The sequence below is a fragment of the Arachis ipaensis genome, chromosome B2 (assembly GCF_059453495.1).
Source record: "Arachis ipaensis isolate K30076 ecotype BB chromosome B2, ASM5945349v1, whole genome shotgun sequence".
NCBI classification, from domain to species: domain Eukaryota; kingdom Viridiplantae; phylum Streptophyta; class Magnoliopsida; order Fabales; family Fabaceae; genus Arachis; species Arachis ipaensis.
In genome coordinates this window covers 77,144,773-77,160,364 of record NC_142437.1, presented here as the reverse complement: position 1 = coordinate 77,160,364, position 15,592 = coordinate 77,144,773, and the positions used below count along the sequence as shown (strand labels likewise).

General features: G+C 38.8%; 1 non-coding gene across 1 annotated transcript; it reads left to right on the top strand.

The window, feature by feature from the left end:
- Positions 1 to 14,322: 14,322 nt before the first annotated feature.
- On the top strand, positions 14,323 to 14,426 carry LOC148574468 (small nucleolar RNA R71). The gene has a single exon (XR_015906129.1). It is a non-coding gene; the product is annotated as a small nucleolar RNA R71 (small nucleolar RNA).
- The last annotated feature ends 1,166 nt before the right edge of the window (positions 14,427 to 15,592 follow it).

Here is a 15,592-nt window from a genome sequence, read left to right as displayed (position 1 = left end):
GATGTGGACAGAGGAGAGTTGGTCCTTCAACTGAATGAGGACTACCTTGTATTTAAGACTCAAGGTTCTCCTTCTGTAACCATGGAGAGGAAGCATGAAAAGCTTCTCTCACTGCAGAGTCAACCAAAGCCCCCACAGCCAAACTCTAAGTTTGGTGTTGGGAGGCCACAACCAAACTCTAAGTTTGGTATTGAACCCCCACATTCAAACTCTAAGTTTGGTGTTGGGAGGCCCCAACATTGCTCTGATTTTCTGTGAGGCTCCATGAGAGCTCACTGTCAAGCTATTGACATTAAAGAAGCGCTTGTTGGGAGGCAACCCAATGTTATTTAATTATATTTCTTTATTTTACATTGCTATTTTATGTTTTCTTTAGGTTGATGATCATGTGAAGTCACAAAAACTACTGAAAAATCAAAAACAGAATGAAAAACAACATTAAAAATAGCTCACCCTGAAGGAAGAGCTTACTGGCTTTTAAACGCCAGTAAGAAGCATCAAACTGGCGTTTAACGCCAGAAAGAAGCATCAAGCTGGCGTTAAATGCCAGAAACAAGCACCAGACTGGTGTTTAACGCCAGAACAGAGCATGGAGTTGGCATTTAACGCCAGAAACAAGCAGCAAGCTGGTGATGCTTGGAAACTTGTCTCTCAACAATTTTCCCTCGGCAAGTATACCAAATTGTCATCAAGTAAAAACTCACAATAGAGTGAGGCCGAATCCCACAGGGATTGATTGGTCAAGCAACTTTAATTGGAGGAATGTTTTAGTTGAGCTAAGCAGAATTTGATTTGAGAATTGCAGGAAATTAAATGGCGGGAAAGTAAATAACAGAAAGTGTAAATGCTGGAATTAAAGAGCAAAATATAAATGGTGGAAAGTAAATTGCAGAATCTTAAATGGGGATTTGGGGAAATGAACATAAAAGTAAATGACATAAAGTAAAGAGAATGGGTAAGATCAGAAATGGGGGATTCATTGGGCTCAGGAGATGTTGTATTCTCCGGATCAAGTTCATCTCCATCTGTTCCTCAATCAATGCATTCATTGATCTCCTTGGCAATCTTAAGTGATTGAATTCCAATTCCTTGGTAATTCAATCTCTCAAATCTTGATCAATAGCCAATTCCTTGGTCTAATTGCTCATGAGAAAAGATGAAGAGTGGTCACTGATTATACCACATGTATTCCCAAATCAAAGTGTTGGTAGGATTATATGTCACTATATCCATCCAAACCCCAATTTTGTCCAACATGAGAAAGCATTTCTAGCATGATCTCTTCATTCCACTTCCAAGGTTCTGAAGAGATCCAAGTATGAATATCTTCTTTTCCAAGACAACTACCCAATTGGATGAAGATTGAAAGCTTTCTAGTAAAATCAAGAGAAAAGAAAGAAGAAGAATAATGAAAACTATTATTGATCCATCAAATTACAACAGACCCTAACCCAATGAAAGGGGTTTAGTTGTTCATAGCTCTGGGAATGGAAAGCAAAGATGGAGAATACATTCTGAAAGTAAAACTAGAAGTTGCAGAGAAAGTAAAATTATACAGAGAGTAGTTCTCCCAATGCCCAAAAGCTACTCCTATATATACTACTCTTCTGATCTTCTAGTTGGCTCTTCAAGTCTTTGGATATGGGCCTTTGGATCTTGAGTTTGAAGCAGTTTGGAATCTTCAGTGGGCTCAGCTTTACTTATAGAGAAAGTGTGAAGTAGGCATGGACTATAGCTAGGACGTTAGTGGCGTTAACGTTAAGTGAAAATGTGGGTTCGAGAACATTAGTGACGATCACCTTTTTCACTAACGTTCCTAGCCCAAGATGGTTCATGTTAACTTCAACGTTAGTGGCACTAACGTGACCACTAACGTTGCCTCTTAGTCCATCACAAGCATTATTGGCGTTTACCTTTGCCAATAACGTTGCTTTTAGCCCCCCTTTTCTCACGTTAGAGTCCACGTTCGTATAACTAACGTGGCTCTTAACGTGGGCATGCCTTAGCCTCGAGAGCATTAATGACACTTACCTTTGTCACTAATGCTCCAAACGCCCCTTCTCACATTAGTGCCTCACGTTAATTGTCTTAATGTGGCTACTAACGTTGGCTCATCATTCCTTCCTCCATGTTAGCTTCTACGTTAATGTAATTAACGTGGCGGCCAACGTGGCTCATAGTGGCTTGGTCCAACGTTAGTGACAAAGGTGAGTGTCACTAACGTTGGCGATTCCTTGCTCCTCCCACGTTAGAGTTCACGTTAATGTAGTTAACGTGATTCTTAACGTGGCCAATTGGGCTTAGTCCAATGTTAGTGACAAAGGTGAGTATCACTAATATTGGCATGGTCTTCCTTTCCACGTTAGAGTTCACGTTAACTAAGTTAACGTGGCTCTTAACGTGGCTAATTGCCAATTTGGAGCGTTAGTGGTGTTCACTTTTACCACTAACGCTGGAGCTCCCTTTTTCTCCACGTTAACTACCACGTTAATGTAGTTAACGTGACAATTAACGTAGGCCATGATGGTCCCGAAAGCGTTATTGGCAATCACTTTTCTCATTAACGTTGCAAGTTTATTCCCATTCCACGTTAGAGATCACGTTAATTAGATTAACATGGCTGCTAACGTGGCTCTTCCTTGCTTCCTTTGTCCTAAAATCAAGCAAATAAAGTGCATCAAAGCTCTAATCCAAGTTATGAGACATGCATTATCCAATTTGTCATTCAATTCATGCATAATTCTCATAAAATCACATGAAATTCATAATGTTTGCTTGAATCAAGATGTAAGTGATTATCTACCCAAGACTTGCTTATTAACTAAGAAAATGCATGAAACTACCCTAAAACAGTAAAGAAAAGGTCAGTGAAACTGGCCAAAATGCCCTGGCATCACAACACCAAACTTAAAGCTTGCTTGTCCCTAAGCAAGTACTGAAACATAAGAATGATGAATGAAATGACAAGAGAAATGAATCATTATTGTGGAAGTCATGTCCTTGGTTTTATGGGATTTCATGCATAGCAACTTAGGTTCATTCCTTTATTGGCTTTCAGACCTTTACCATGCCCTGGAATACTCACTTGATTGCACCCTATGAGAATTTTTTAAAACATTTACGTTGTAAGTATAGTTCTTAACTTGCCAGAAATATGCTCCTCAATTTAGAAAGGTGTCACGGAAAATTGAATTTAAAATACTGGGAGTATGAATCCCAGGTCGTCTCCCAACGAGTTGCAGAAAAGTGTGCTATTTTATTAATCAGAGGTTTTCAAAAAAAAAAAAAAGGTTTGAATTGGGCAAACAAGAAATTAAATTGATGAATTTGAATAATGTAAATAAAAGTCTTGACTGGGAATTGATTAGTTGGAATCCCTATTATTGTTGGAATGCTCTCAGGATTAATTGACAATTAAAGGTTATCTTGTTTAGTTATCCTTCACTAGGTGAAGGAAAGTTAAACAAGTTGGAATGCTACGTCCGTTCACAAGTTGCAATCCACTTAATTAAAAGGGATTGGTGTTAGTGATTAGGAGGCAATCCAACCATAAACCCAATTACAGTTTTTCCTTCAAGCCTTCCAACTCAAGGGTTCCTTTCAATCAATTCCCCATCAAGTTAGGGAACTACTCACTCATTGTAAAGGTAAAATTCATAGCATATGAAAAGAAATTAAGGAAAGACATTGTAAATAAAATTAAAATCGTCAATTAAAAATAAAAGTGATCCTTGTATTAAATAACCCTAAGAATATTCCAATGGTAAAATTAAACAAAGCAAAGAACATGGAAGAGTAAGACCAAGTAAAGAAAACGAACTAAAATGACGAAGTCTTGATGAGGTGATAACTCTTCTCAATATCCCAAACTATGTATGAGTAAAGAAAAAAACCTAGAGGAGGAGTAAAACTAGATCTAAAATTAAAAATTGTGTAGAATGAATGTTGTCTTTAGTTTCTGCATATTCTCTGGCTCTAGTCTGCTGTTCCGAGCCGAAAACTGGGTCAAGATAGGGCCCGAAATCGTCCCCAGCGAATCTGCAAATTATGCAGATCGCGCACGTCACGCGATTGCGTCGCTCATGCGGACGCGTCATTCGCGTTTCTGCTTTGCCACGCAGACGCGTCATCCATGCGGCCGCGTCACTCGTGCTATTCCATGCCGCGCGGTCGCGTCATCCATGCGGCCGCGTCACTGCGATTTGATCTTCTCCGCGCGGTCGCGTCGCCCATGTGGCCGCGTCGCTTCTCGCTGGTCATCTCCTCAATTTCTTGTGTTCCTTCCATTTTTGCTAGCTTCCTTTCTAATCTCCAACTCATTCATGCCCTATAAAGCCTAAAACACTTAACACACAGATCACGGCATCGAATGGAATAAGGGAGAAATAAAATACATAATTAAAAGTCTCTAGGAAGCAAGTTTTCAACCATAAAACATCTTTAGGAAGGAAATATAAATGCATGCTTATTTAATGAATAAGTGGGTAAAGATCATGATAAAACCACACAATTAAACACAATATAAACCATGAAATAGTGGTTTGTCAACCTCCCCACACTTAATCATTAGCATGTCCTCATGCTTAATTGAAAGAGATAAATGAAATGAGTAAGAACATGTAAAACCTACGAAATGCAATGCAACCTATATATATGAATGCAACTATATGATTCTTGTCCACTTGATCAAAAGTAAGTAAGTTCTTCAAAATAATTATAAGTCAAATTCCACTAATTCAATTCTTATAAAGTAAGAGCAGATAAAAATGCAAGAGGATAGCTCATGAAAGCAGGGAACATGAAAATTCAAGCATTGAACCCTCACTGATGATGTATGTACGCTCTAATCTCTCTAGTGTATAGGGTAATCATTCTATCCTTCTCTAATCATGTTTTCTAACTTTTGTTCTTCTCCTAACTAATCAACAACAGTTAATATACCAATGCAAACATCATGAGGTCTTTTCAAGGTTGTAATGAGGCCAAGGTAGGTAGGGATACATGTATGGTCAAGTGAGCTTATAAATTGAATCTTTAATTAACCCAAGCTCCAACGTAACCTATATAACTTGCGTAATCTTAGAATTCATACCTAGCTACCCAGAATTCCCCTTTTACATTCCATACTCATGTATCAACTTTTTATTTTAATTTTTATCATATGTGCATTGACTTTTGAATTCTTAAATTGGGGTAATTTTGTCCCCTTATTTATTTATTAGATATTTTTGGATTTTTTTTACATAGAAGCATAAGAATAAATATAGCTTATCAATGCATATAAATTTTTGATTCTTATAGTTTCACATGAGTAGGTATCCAAATTCCCCTTAAATTATCATGACACATTCCCTTAATAACTTTTGTTCCCACAATTTCCCATACTTAACTAGCGCACACAATTCTATCTTAAGCTAACCAAAGATTCAATTTGGGATATACAATTGTTTTTCCGCTTAAGGCTAGTAATGTGGTGAAATATAGAACAAATGGGATTTAAAGGCTCAAAGTGGTTAACAAAAGGTAATTGAAAAGGGTAGGCTTAATTTGGATAAGTGAGTTTAAATAAATAATAGCCTCAATCATGTGCAAGCATATAAATATAATAAATATTGGACATATAGGATGAAACAAAATACAGATTACAATCATAGAGAAGTAAACACACAGGAATAAAATAATTATGGTTAAATAATGTAACCATGCATAAAGGCTCAAATCTTCATAGGTTGTGTGTTCTTTAGCTCAAACATCATGTTCCAAATATATAACTTCAAGCAAATTTATCATAAAAATTTTAAAAATTAGTGAAATTTTGTTCCAAAGATAGAGTCTTAGAAGAAACTTATTGTCTTTTCAATCAAGTAGAGCATGCATGCAACTAACCTATTACTATGCAATTTATCCTATTCTATAAAAGAAAGAAAAAAACTAACTAAAATATCCTAATTTATTGGTGCTAGGGAAGAGAAGTTACCTCCGGAAGTCAGGTATTGACCGACCTCCCACACTTAAGGCTTTGCACCGTCCTCGGTGCCATCTGTCAGGAACAGGGGTGGGCTGGTAGCAGTATCTCCACAGTCGGGACCATCATGGCTCCCTGTGCTGGTAAAAGAAGTGGAGTCTGGGGTGTCTGAGTCCTTTAATTTTTCTTTGAGTAGCTCCTTGAGGTGTTTGAATCAGCGCTCGTTACGGCGCTCTCTTAACTTCGCTTTCTGTTCTTGCCGATCCAATCTTCTGATTATCTGCTGGAGCAGTTCATCAGTTGTAGGTGCTTGTGGTGTTGAAGAAGGAATATCTTCAACTGGAGCAGTAGGAAGGCTGGTAGTGGCTGTTGGAAGTCTGAGGTACTTCCCATTGGGGACATATTGATCATCCCGTGGGAGCATGGCTTTGGTGTCTCCAGCTCTGTAGGAAACTCCGGCTGTTGAGACAAGATCTGAGACCAAGGCGGGAAAAGGTAAGTTGCCCGCAATTTGGACGTGTCCCATGGCATTCCGGATATGTCTTGGTAGATTCAGAGGCTGGTCTGTAAGGATACACCATAGTAGAACGGCTATGTCCGCAGTGAAGGAGGACTCGTGAGTGCTCGGAAAGACGTAATGGGACATGATCTGTGCCCATACGCGAGCCTCCAAGGTAAGTGCTGAAGCCAATATTCCCTTAGGGCGGGTACAATGGTATCCATAGATCCAACGGCTACCAGGTAATGCGATAACTCTGAGAACATCTTCCCAGTCAAATTGGTACTGCTGGCGCTTGAGTGCGGCTTCTTGAAAGGCGTCCAGTCCTTCTGGAATAAGGGGAAGACTTATAGCTTATCGAATGGCCTCTTCTGTAATGGGGACTTACTTCTGACGTACATAGACAGACTGCAGAGTGGGCAGGTAGAAGTTAGAGTAGAACTCGACTACCCAAGAGAGATTGACCTGCCTTGGCTGTCTCCGTAGGAAACCTCATTGTCTTCGTTCAATTTGCGGCTCAATAAAAGTAGCAATGTTAGGCGGGAGGATAATAAGGTGTTTGTTGTTGTAACTCCTCTCAGCTAGAATAGGGAACATCTGCTCACAGTAGCGATTTGGAAATCGCGCAGTGTCCTTTGCTGGAAAGGCTTTCTCCTTTTCATCAATCTTGATAATCCTCTTAACCCTTTTTGTTGAGGGCTTGACTGCAGTTGAAGAAGGCTCTGCCACTCTTTTAGTTTCTCTTCTTGCTGGAGGTTTGGGAGTAGCTTTCTCTTTTTCTTTCTTGGTGGCCATCCTGAAAGAGGGAAGAAAAAGTAAATTAAATTTAAAGAGATATATAGCAATGAAGAGAACGGAAAAAAAATGGTTAGAAATGCACATTAAAGGGTAAATAATGTTAACACATGCTCATGAGTACATGTGAAAGATCATTAATGGAAAATAGTTAGTGCATATGATGACAAGTAAATGCAAGGTGTTTATTGGCATGCCGGAAAAGGGCACGAGTAGCATAGACCAAACATTACTTTGTAACAAACCATCACGTTTGTATTGACAATTAAATTCAATTAATATAATAGTAAGGGGAATTTGTGAAAAGCAAGCATTGAATATTAGAATAACATAGAGAAGTGCATAATGCCATATGAGCTTTTTCACAAACACATAGCATGCAAGGTAAATAGAGTATAGAAAGTATTAAGGTGAACATGCAAGCAACCCTTTAAAGAAAATAATATATAATTGTCAAGCAATTTGCAACAATCCACAAGCATATAAGAAAGAATAATGACCTAAATAAAATTCTAACACCTTGTAAAAAGGAAAGAAGAAGAAAGAAAATATGAATAATGAAAAGAAAAAGAAAAGAAAAGAAAATAAAAAATAAAATAAGAAGAATGATAGAAAAGAAATGGATGAAGAAGAAAATAAAAACCTTGTTAATGGAGGTGAGGGAGAAAGAGTGAGAGGTGAGATAGAAGGAAGAAGAGAAAAGGAAGAAATAAGGAGGGAAAAAAATTAGGATTAGAGAGAAAAAAGATAAGATATTTTGGCAATTCAGGTTGAGCTGTGCGGCGCAAGCGACGCGGCCGCGTGGGGCACGCGTTCGCGTGATTGCGCTACAAGTAAGGGGACGCGATTGCGTCGGTCACGCGGTCGCGTGACCCATGTTAGGCTTCTGGCGCAAGTGCAGCCTCGCGCTTGCACAACTCTCTATTCAAATTGATGTATTTGCCAAAATTGGGGTGACGCGATCGCGTGGGGCAAGCAATTGCGTGAGTGGGAAAGTTATGGGGTACAACGCAGTGATGCTACGATTTTAAGAAATTGCACGATTGGCAAAAATTCCTTCCGGCAAGTGCACCGGTTATCGTCAAGTAAAAACTCACAATAGAGTGAGGTCGAATCCCACAAGGATTGGTTGAGTGAGCAATTCGGATTAGAAGTGTGTTCTAGTTGAGCGGAATCAAGATTTAGATGAGAATTGCGGAATGTAAAATTGCATGAATTAAAGAGCGAGAAGCTAAATTGCTGAAATTAAAAAGGGATCGGGGTGATTGCATGAATTTAATTGCAGAATGTAAAGAGAAGTGATAGATCAGAAATGGGGAATTCATTGGGTTTCAGGAGATATTGAGATCTCCGAATCAAACATTTTTTTTTATCCCTTCCTCAACCAATGCATTCATTGAATTTTGCTTGGCAATCTTATATGATTGGATCCCAATCCCTTGGCTCACCAATTCTCTCTAAAAACAAACAAATTCCCAATCCCTTGGTTTAAATGTTCATAAGAAGAGATGATGCTCGATCACTGATTATACCATACAGTTTCATGAACCACAATTTGGTAGGATTACATGTCACAATATCCATCCAAACCCCAATCCAATTCACTGTGAGAAAGCTTCTCTAGCATGAATCCTCCATTCCTTTCCCAAGGTTCCGAAGGATTCCAATTATGGATAGTTTCTTTCCCAAGACAACTAACCAATGGAATTAGATCGAGAAGCTTTCTAACAAAAATTCAAGAGAAAAGATTGAAGAAGAAGATAAAAACTATTATTGATTCATTGAATTACAATAGAGCTCCCTAACCCAATGAAAGGGGGTTTAGTGAGTCATAGCTCTGAATTCAATTACAAAAAGTATGAAAACTAGAAAAAGTGATCCCCCAAAATTCCCCCCGAGTACCAACCAACTTAAATTCTATCCTATTTATACACTTTCTAAATTGAGCTTCTGTTGTGTTTCTTGGGCTTTGAGGCCTTTCCCTGATTTCCTTTTGCTTTGGGTTTATGATCCATAATCCTGATGAGGCTGCTGATCCAATTCTGTAACATTCATTGAGCCAACTTAGTGATAATCAAGTAATGACACATGACTCAACAATTTGAAATTCCAGACTCATCAATTCTTCAGGCCCAATCCCATAAACCATGATATTCAATTGGGTTTCATACCAGAGTACGTTTAAGTTAATGTTTGTGCTCAAATGCTAACTTAAACTGCAATATCTTTGGCCCAGAAACCTTTTCAATTAGTGGCGTTTAAGTTGCAGTTTAAGCTTAAACTGCAACTTAAACGTTGGACACTCCTGGAGGTGGTATAATTCAAGCACGTTTAAGCTTCAGTTTAAGGTTAAACTGAAGCTTAAACGTGGAAATGGAAGAAGGCAAGTCTGGAGTGTGGAGTTGTCGAACACGTTTAAGCTTCAGTTTAAGGTTAAACTGAAGCTTAAACGTGGAAATGGAAGAAGGCAAGTCTGGAGTGTGGATTGTCGAACACGTTTAAGCTTCAGTTTAAGGTTAAACTGAAGCTTAAACGTGGAAATGAAGAAAGCAACCCTGGAGGAGAATGGTCGAACACGTTTAAGCTCCAGTTTAAGCTTAAACTGGAGCTTAAACGTGGAAATGGCTCCCTGGTGCATTTCTCATTTCTGACGTTTAACTTCCAGTTTAAGGTTAAACTAGAGGTTAAACGCCACTTTCAGCTTTTCCTCAGCTTTCATGATTTTGGCGTTTAAGCTCCAGTTTAAGCTTAAACTGGAGCTTAAACGCCACTGATAGTTCCCAGCATTATATGGCTTGGTAGTTTGAGTTCCAGTTTAAGCTTAAACTGGAACTTAAACTCCACATGTGATATTCAAGCTTCCTTTATTGATTTTGTTGCTTCCTTGCCTAGCCTCTTCTTCCCTGAAATCATCCAAACAACTACATCAAAGTCTTGCAAAATTTCATGAGAAATCTTCCATTCATAGCATTCAAGTAATATAACTAAAAACTCATGGAATTTGCATCAAAATCATACTGTTTGGATGGTTCATTGCTTTGTTATTCATTTAACCATTCTTGGTTACTTTAAGCTCAAGAAAATGCATAAAACAACTAAAACTAACAGAAAAATGCTAGTGAAACTAGCCTAAGATGCCTTGGCATCACAACACCAAACTTAATGCTTGCTTGTCCCTAAGCAAGTCCTGAGTTATTTGAGAGGAAAGTATGAAACAGAAAGCAATTACATTGGTTATATTAGCAAGCATTTGAAGTTCATCAAAAGGGTTTTATGCAGAAAGTTGCAGCATCACTTTTTCATTCTTATCAGGTAAGATTATCACTTTTTCATTGCATCCATCAAACACTGCTATGGCCTCTTGTTATTCTTATGTCCTTGGCACTTTTCTCTTCTTTGTTTTTCTTTTCTTTTTCTTAGAGCTCCTTTGCTCCTTGTTTGCTTAGTGTCATGTGTTGCACAAGCCTTTGGCATTTTCTTTTTCTTATCAGTGCACTACACATATCCACTACAGGCATTTTAGTTCACATTTCTTCTTGAGACATTGGTGCCCAGCACCTCTTTGTGTGACTAAATGTTTTGTATTTAGGTTGCTCTTGATAATGGACTTTTGGTTGATAATCCCGGGTTAGTTAATCCAAGTTACCAAGTGTTGAAACACTCCTCAGAACCTATTCATCCAAGCATATCCTTAATACATAAACACCACAGGCATTTGTCTCAGAAGTTCAAACCATTGGTGCCTAGCTTATTTTCTCAAAATTTTTTTTTGTTGCCCTTTTTCAGTGGCTTTTTCTTCTTCTTTTTCTTTCTTTTTCATGGCCAAAGACATTTATTCATCAAGATCCATAGACAGTATTCAAACTTCTACACAAAAATGATAATTCTACACTCAATTTCCAGTGATCTGACTAAACAATCACGCATGCATACCACCACTTAATTCTACTTGATTTGTCACTAATTGAGCCAAGCTACTTTTGTTCAAACTTTTCTTTTATTTTTGGAAACAGAACAAGCATGGCAAGCATTTGTTTAAGAAGGTGAAGTTATATCCAAACATCTAGGCATTCACTTTATTCAAAGCAGTAAACAGACAAACATACTAGAAATTTCACATAAAACTTAAATGACTTAAAATGAAAGAAAGCTCATAAAGACACTTCACAAACTATTATTTGATTATTAAGGAACAAGACCACCTCTCATTTGTTGCTTGGTTCTTCTTGACTCTTGGGGTCCTGTTTCTTCTTGCTTCTTGTCTCTCTTTGACCACTTGTACTTCCTTTGTCTTTTCTTATGAGCTTTGTCCAGAATCCAGCTTTTTTCATTGTTTCTTCCACTCTTTCTTCAAGGATCACTGCCTTTTTCATTTCTCCTTCTTTTTGAATTGTAAATCAATGATTGACTTCCTGAGCTTATAGCCGTGACTCTTGTATTTATGCACACTTATTACTGGACACCAAACTTAGTGTTTGGTAATGTCTTCTGATGACATGAAATCCATGTTGGTTGTCCTTAATGAATGTGCATAATTCTAATAAATCATAGTCACTTTGGCTCTTTGATCCTAAACAATTTTACTACCTAAAGTAATTGAAATCAAAGTATTAAAACATGCAAATGGTATACTTGTCATGAATTTCTAAATCCAGAGGAACTTCTTGCTTTTCATTAACTGTGTTCAAAGAGGAACACCAAACTTAATGTTTGGTTGTGCACTTTGAATGAAAGATTGAATACAATTTGAATAAAATTTGGGGTGCCTTCAGGCACACCAAACTTAGAAACCAATTGTATTTTACATGCAATGTTTAGTGCACTCTTTCAACAGTTGTCCTGAGGATTCAAGTTCATGCATAAGAAACCATGCTTTATTAGATGCAAAGCAAAACAATAAAGAGTAAGGATACTAAAACATGGGTTGCCTCCCATGAAGCGCTTCTTTAACGTCACTAGCTTGACGGTTGCCCCTTGTTAGGGTGGATTGTAGTGCTTGATGTCCTCTCCTCTCACTATGAAAACGTCCCCATTTGATTCCTTCATGATTTCCAAATGTTCCATAGAAAGAACTTTCCTGATTGTGAACACTTGAGGGAGCTGGGAAGGAATGGTTTTGAGGCCAGGTGGAATCAGCAGATAATGACTTGATATCACTTTATCTCCCGGAGAGAAACCTTCAGTGGGAATTTTCTTGTTTCTCCACCCTCTTGGCAATTTCTTTACAATTCTTCCCTTTCTCTTGAGGATTTCTTCATTGACCCTTATGCCAGGAGGATCCTTCTGATCTGTTTCTATTGATTCTTGTGGCTTTAACTCTTGCAATTCTTGTTTGCCTTCCAAGGACTGTTTCAGAGTTTCAGCTGCTGGATTGCTTTCCTCCAAACACAGATGGCTACTATCATCCTTAGGCTTTTCAGGTTCTGGTTCAGGCTCAGATGCAGGTTTGAAAACATTGAAAATGAGCTGTTCATCATGTATTCTCAAAATTAGCTCTCCTTGTTCTACATCTATGAGCGCTCTAGCAGTGGCTAGAAATGGCCTTCCCAGAATGATAGGGTGTAGGTAGCTTTCCTCCATGTCCAAAATGACAAAGTCTGTGGGGAAGAAATAATTTCCCACTTTCACCAGCACATTCTCAACTACCCCTTCAGCTTGCTTCTGAGTTTTGTCAGCCAGTTGTATGATTACATCAGTGGATCTCACCTCATTCAGTTGTAGCCTCTTCATAAGAGTCAGAGGCATCACATTTATGCTAGCTCCTAGATCACAGAATCCTCTGTCAATTTTTGTTTCCCCTATGATGCAGGGGATATGAAAACTTCCTGGGTCTGTTTTCTTAGAGACTATGTCCTTCTTGATGAGGGCACTGCATTCTTTGTTCATTATTACAGTTTGTCCTCCCTTTAAAACTCTTTTCTTGCTCAGCAATTCCTTTAAATACTTGATATGTGTAGGCATCTGCTGGAGAATCTCAAGAAAGGGAATATTGATATGGAGAGACTTAAATGTCTCTAAAAACCTTGAATAGGTTTTCCCTTTTTCACCTCCTCCTAACCTCTGAGGAAATGGTGCTTTTGGTTGGTATGTTTCCAGCATGCCTTTTTGCAGTTCCTTGGCTTGCTCAGTTTCACTTTCCTGCTTAGCTTCTTCCACACCTTCCTTCAAGATTTCTGGCTCCTGTTCTGAGGGTCTGATTCCTTCTTCTTCTGAGACTTCCTTCAATATGGTGATGGCCTTGCATTCTTCCCATCTCACTCCCTTTTGTTCCCCTTTAGGATTCTTTTCTGTGTCACTAGGGAACACTGCAGTTGACTTGGGGGCCTGTTGAGATAGCTCTCCTACTTGAGACTCCATCCTCTTGAGTTTTTCACCATGGTTCCTTAAGGTAGATCTCACATCATCCCTAAAGCTTTTCAACTCACTTATGTCCTGACCCATGTTTGCCAGCATTCCTTCTATCCTGTTTAATTGATCTTGAAATTGTTGGTTCAGATTAGGTTGGGTAGGTTGATTATTTTGGCCATGATATGATGGTTGGGAGTAAGTGTTTTGTGTGGCTTGGTATGATCTTTGGTTGGAGTTTTGGTATGTGGACTTGTTATGTTGGTTTTGCTGGTTTTCCCATCCAAAGTTTGGGTGGTTTTTCCAGCCTGGGTTGTAAGTGTTGGAATGTGGATCATATGGTTGCCTTTGTTGATTTCCTACATAATTGGCCTCTTCCCAATCACCTCCTTCAGTGCTTACTTCCTCTTGATCTTGTGTGTGTATTGCAGCCACTTGCTTTGTTTCTAATTTCCTGGTGAGCTCTGCTAGTTGCTTGGCAAACACCTTGTTTTGGGCTAAAATTGTATCAACATGGTTCAGCTCCATGACTCCCTTAGTGTTGTGTCTCTCTGAAGCATAGTAGTACTCATTCTCAGCCACTGTCTTAATCACTTCAATGGCTTCTTCCACAGTCTTTTTCCTGTTCAATGAACCTCCTGATGAATGGTCTACAGCCTTCCTTGATTCATAAGAAAGTCCATCATAGAAAATATGCAATTGCACCCAGTCATGGAACATGTCTGGTGGGCATTTCCTTGTCAAATCCTTGAATCTCTCCCATGCCTCGTAGAGAGTTTCACCATCTTGTTGTCTAAAAGTCTGAACCTCAGATCGAAGCCTATTGACCTTTTGTGGGGGGTAGAAACGTGCCAGAAACTTGCTTTCCACCTCATCCCAGGTTGTTAGGCTCCCCCTTGGGAATGATTCCAGCCACTTAGCTGCCTTGTCCCTAAGTGAAAATGGGAACAAGAGCAGTTTATAGGTATCTTCCTGGACTCCATTGGACTTCACAGTGTCGCAAATTCTCAGGAATTTTGTGAGATGTTGGTTTGGATCTTCATTAGCACTCCCACCAAATGAACAATGATCCTCCACAAGTGATATTAGCTGTGGTTTGAGTTCAAAATTGTTGGCCTGAATGGGTGGTTTCTGAATGCTGCTACCACAATTCCCAGAGGTTGGGTTTATGTATGAACCAAGAACCCTCCTCTCGGGAATGGCATTGTTTCCATCAGCTCTCTCATGGTTGTGAACTTCTCTATCCATGTTGAGATCTAGAGCTTCCTCAAAATTGTCCTCAGATTCTCCTTCAGATTCTTCTTCTCCCAGTACTCTCTTCCCTCTTGCTTCCCTTCTAAGTTTATGAAGGGTCCTCTCTGGTTCGGTATAATGAGGAGTTGATGTCTCTCCTCTCCGACCTATCATACAAAAACACAGCACAGGCAACAAACAAGTGAAATACTCTTGGTTAATGGAAGAGTATGGTTAGAGCAGTTGAGGAATTAATTCAAATAGTTAGTGAGTCAGTGAGTTAGTTGCTTGAATTTAAAGGCATAAAGAAAGAAAGCATGTAACAGAGTGCAGAAATTAAAATTCAACAAGTAACTTGAACTGAATTAACAAAGCAAGAAAAATGCTCAATCTAGTTAACTTCCAATTTGAGAATTGTCAATCGAAAACCAATCCCCGGCAACGGCGCCATAAACTTGATGCTACGATTTTAAGAAATTGCACGATTGGCAAAAATTCCTTCCGGCAAGTGCACCGGTTATCGTCAAGTAAAAACTCACAATAGAGTGAGGTCGAATCCCACAAGGATTGGTTGAGTGAGCAATTCGGATTAGAAGTGTGTTCTAGTTGAGCGGAATCAAGATTTAGATGAGAATTGCGGAATGTAAAATTGCATGAATTAAAGAGCGAGAAGCTAAATTGCTGAAATTAAAAAGGGATCGGGGTGATTGCATGAATTTAATTGCAGAATGTAAAGAGAAGTGATAGATCAGAAA